Here is a 5,360-nt window from a genome sequence, read left to right on the forward strand (position 1 = left end):
AAACGCCGAGCTGTAAGTGGGCAGTGCTGGTTCGATTTCTGATCAATCCAACATTTTTCATAGAGTTCATTCAACTTCGTTCTTCTTGATTCAACTTTATTCAGTCTCATTCAACTTTATTCCGCATCATTTGATTTTATTCCACTTTATTCAACTTCATTTAAATTTATTCAACTTCATTCCACTTTATTCAACTTTATTCAGTATCATTCAACTTCATTCCAACGCATTCCGCTGTTTCTTTTCAGCTTCCTTCGCCTTCACATGCAATTTCTCCAGAAATTGCATTCTCTAGTATTACTATGATATTGCTCCTTTTTTGCCACTCCAAAACTTTGGCGTGTCGCTACTTCCACATACTTCATCCAATTCAACCCGTTCGAACTTTAAACTATTCTTAAAATTCATGCCATGGCTGCTCCTTTTTGTTTTCACCCCAAACATTTACGGTTTCCCCAAAATTAAACTTTTTTCACTCCATTCATTTCCAATGGTACAATTCAAACATCAACTACTTCCACATACTTCATTCGATTCACCCTGTTCGAATTTCAAATTATTCCTAAAATTCATGTAATCACAATTTGTATTTTTTTCGCCCTTAACATTTAGGGTTCCCCCAAAATTCAAACTTTTGCACCCCAAAAAACCCCATTCATTTCCAATGGCACATTCAAACTGTAACTACTTCCACATACTTCATCCGTTTCTACCCGTTCAAATTTGAAATTATTCCACAAACTCATGTAATCACATTTTGTATTTTTTTCGGCCTTAACATTTAGGGTTCCCCCAATATTTCCCATCTTTCACCCCAAAAAATCCCATTCATTCTTAATGGCACATTCAACATTTCACATTTACACCATTCCAGTTTCCAAAAATTCAAGTCATTCAACTCATTAAACTCATTAAGCTTTTCAAATTTTTGTTTTCACCCCTAATATTTACGGTTCCCTCAAAATTACAACTTTTGCACCCCAAAAAATACCATTCATTCTTAATGACACATTCAACATTTCACAATTACCACAAACCAATTTCACCCCGAGGTCTCCCCAGTGCGGTGGCCATCTTGGACAGGGGGCCATCTTGGGCAGGGACATTAGCTAGACTGAGGATACTCACCCCGTGGTCGCCACAGTGCAGCGGCCATCTTGGACAGGGACATTAGATAGACTGGGGATACTCACCCCGAGGTCTCCCCAATGCGGTGGCCATTTTGGACAGGGACATTAGGTAGACTGGGGATACTCAATCCGAGGTCTCCTAAGTGAGGTGGCCATCTTGGACAGGCGGCCATCTTGGGCAAGGACATAAGCTAGACTGAGGATAATCACCCTGAGGTGTCCTGGATGCGGCGGCCATCTTGGACAGGGACATTGGCTAGACTGGGGATACTCACCCCGAGGTCTTCCAAAGTGACCCAAATGTCCCAGAAAATGGACCGAAAGTGACCCAAATGACCAGGAAATTGACCAGAAGTGACCCAAATTACCTGGAAATGGACCGAAAGTGACCCAAATGTCCCAGAAAATGGACAGGAAGTGACCCAAATGACGCAGAAATGGACAGGAAGTGGTCTAAATGACCTAGAAATGCACCAGAAGTGACCCTTATTACCCGGAAATGGACCAGAAGTTACCCATATGACCCGGAAATGGATTGTAAGTGGTCAAAATGACCTGACAATGGACCAGTAGTGACCCAAATTACCCGGAAATGGACCAGAAGTGACCCAAACGACCCGGAATTGACCGGAAGTGGCCCAAATGACCCGGAAATGGACCAGAAGTGACCCAAATGACCCGCAAATGGTCCAGAAGTGGTCATAATGACCCAGAAATGGACCGGAAGTGGTTCAAATGACCAGAAATGGATATGAAATTGTCCAAATGACCAGGAAATGGACTGAAAGTGGTCCGGAAATGGACCTGAAGCGACCCAAACGACCCGGAAATTGACCGGTAGTGGCCCAAATGACCCGAAAATGGACCAAAAGTGACCCAAATGACCCAGAAATGGACCGGAAGTGGTCATAATGACCCACGAATGGACCAGAAGTGGTCCAAATGACCAGAAAATGGACGGGAAATTGTCCGAATGACCAGGAAATGGACTGAAAGTGGTCCAAATTGCCCGGAAACGTACTGGAAGTGGTCCAAATGACCCGGAAATGGAAAGGAAGTGGTCCAAATGACCCGGAAATGGACTGGAAGAGGTCCAAAAGACCCGGAAAGGGAATGGAAGTGACCCAAATGATTCCCGATGCGGCGACCATCTTGGACAGGAACATTAGATAGACTGGGGATACTCAGCCCGAGGTCTCCCCAGTGCGGCGGCCATCATGGACAGGTACATTAGCTAGATTGGGGATACTCACCCTGAGGTCTCCCCAGTGCCGTGGCCATCTTGGGCAGGGACATTAGCTAGACTGGGGATACTCACCTTCAATTCTCCCCAGTGCGACGGCCATCTTGGACAGGAGCATTAGCTAGACTGGGGATACTCACCCCGAGGTCTCCCGAGTGCGGCGGCCATCTTGGTCAGGCATGTTGTTCAAAAGTATTGGGACACCCAGAATTTTCATCACTAGGTGTCCCTAATGAAGGGGCCATGTTGTTCAAAAGTATTGGGACACCTAGAATTTTCATCCCCAGGTGTCCCTAATGAAGTGGCCATTTTGTTAAAAAATATTGGGACACCCAGAATTTTCATCCCCAGGTGTGCCCTAATGAAGCGGCCATGTTGTTCAAAAGTACTGTGACACAAAGTATTTTCATCCCCAGGTGTTCCTAATGAAGCGGCCATGTTATTCAAAAGTATTGGGACACACAGAATTTTCATTCCCAGGTGTCCCTAATGCGGCGGCCACGTTTTTCAAAAGTATTGGGACACTCCGATTTTTCATCCCCAGGTGTCCCTAATGAAGCAGCCATATTTTTCAAAATTATTGCACACCCAGAATTCTCTTTCCCAGGTGTCCCTAATGAAGCGGCCATGTTGTAGTAGTAGTAGTAAAATAAAAAACACAACGAAACACTTATTCAAAAATAATTCAATAATAATTTACTAACCATTTAAAAGTAGATATTTTTTTCATGAATCCCACTGGGTGGGCAGTCCATCAAGCTGGGTGGGCCTGTGTCATGGCTCCGCCCCTGCTCCAAGATACTCGAACTCCTCCACTTAGGGCAGGATCTCATCCCCGACCTGGTGAGGGCACTTCACCCTTTTACGACTGACGACCTTGGTCTCAGATTTGGAGGTGCTGATTTTCATTCCAACCACTTCACACTCAACAGCCAACAGTACCACATCATCTGCAAAAAGCAGAGATGCAATACTGAGGCCACCAAACCGGGCCCCTTCAACACCTCGGCTGCGCCAAGAAATTATGTCCATAAAAGTTATGAACATAATTGGTGACAAAAAGCAGCCTTGGCAGAGTCCAATCCCCACTGGAAACAAATCCGATTTACTGCCAGTAATATGGACCAAACAAATTAGTCGTATGTATTGTGTGTACAGTACAACGTATTGTGAGGGTTTGCTAGGAACGTCTGCCAGAATCCTCTGTCAGAAGGAGTTTCAACTACCACCTCCGGCAGACCTTTGCCCACATGTGGGGGAGCCAGGGGACATTGTCAATTGGACCATGTTTCGTGCCTCCATTGTTGAGGCGGCCGCTCCTGAGCTGTGGCCGAAAGGTGGTTGGTGCCTCTCGTGGCGGCAATCCCCGAACCTGCTGGTGGACACCAGCGGTAAGGGACGCTGTCAAGCTGAAGAAGGAGTCCTATCGGGCCTTTTTGGCCTGCGGGATTCCGGAGGCAGCTGACAGTTACCAGCTGGCCAAGCGGAATGCAACTTTGGCGGTTGCTGGAGCAAAAACATTGTAGTAATCAGGTGAGAATTAATGGGCAACATCTGCTCTTAGGACAAACATACAAACCAGGGGGGAACCCTAACAACATGCAAAACAGTTAATTACCCATAGGTTCAGAACAGACATGTTGTTGTTTTGCAACACTGATTTTCTGTCTGTAAGCCCGGGCCCCTTATCAAGGTTCATCATTTTTCCCCCGATGTTTTTTTTTTCTTCCTTGCCCTCCGGAGGGTTAGGATCAGGAGATGTCTTGATTATTTTCAACTGTGGGCATGTGAAGCCTTTTCAGACTTTATTTGTGATAAAGGGATATCAATGTGACGTAACTTGACTAAAACAGTTAATAAAACTTAATATTAATCTATACTTCCACAATGTGTCAACTAACTATCAAACTTAACACCTACAGTGTTTCACTTTCCCTGACTTTTTGGGGCTGAAAATGGGGATTTTATAACATTGTGTAGATGGTGTTAAATTGAATTTAACATCTCCTATTTCAACATAAGCGATATGGTGAATTTGAGGTGCAGTAATTTGTTGGTAACGATAATCATGTACTGGGCATTCACACAATGAGAGAAGGTATTTTCATTGTTTTTATATTTATATATATATATATATATTAGGGCAGTCAATTTAGCATGTTATTTTCAAAGTTGATCCAACCCCCTTTTGACGCCGTCAATTTTTTTGATTGCATGATTAAGGTTTCCATAGCAACCACCGGCTGCATTGATAAAGGCTGCTGGTCACCATCTATACATGTATCTTGAAAAAAAGCTTTAGAGTAGAGGAGGCGTTACATCTGCTTCAAACTATTGACGATGAGGATGAATTGCTCGGCAGACACATGCACGCGGCTGTGTCCCCCTTTGGGTTGGGCACCGAAAACCCGGAATCACTGCAATCGGTTCCACCATTCCGGTTCTCCCGGAACCATCCAGATTTTAGAATGTCGGTGCTAAGTTGAATCAAAACTAGTTAGCCGCGCGGAAGAGCTACAAACAAATTACGACCGATTAAAAAAAAAATGAGTGTGTGCATGGGGCCAAGCCTCGGACTCTTGCCGCCGAAGCTGTGTAGCAGTAGCACGTTAGCTCGTCCCCACTCACGCTCAGCTCCTCGGCTCGCTTCGTCCCAGCCGGCTAATTCGGCCGACACCTAGCCATAAAATGACGCGATGCGGCTCATGACCCAAAGTCAGAATCGGCTAAGTGCGTCTAATTGCAACATTGAACCAACAGGTTCAACACACAAATGCACATATCCAGCTAATATTTATCTTAGATCATACGTAGCTGCAGCATGTACATAAATACTGTACATACAGATATATCCTAGGGTTACATTGCTTAGATTAGATAGACTTTCTTTGCTTGCCCTTAAAATGCAGCATTGTGTTTGTCATATATATTTTCTCTCTAAAGCAAGACAAGGTTAGCCAATCAATTGGTGTTCAGTAGCATGCTTT

The sequence above is a fragment of the Filicampus tigris genome, chromosome 8, assembly GCF_054856515.1.
Source record: "Filicampus tigris isolate MCC_2025a chromosome 8, RoL_Ftig_1.0, whole genome shotgun sequence".
Lineage (NCBI taxonomy): Eukaryota > Metazoa > Chordata > Actinopteri > Syngnathiformes > Syngnathidae > Filicampus > Filicampus tigris.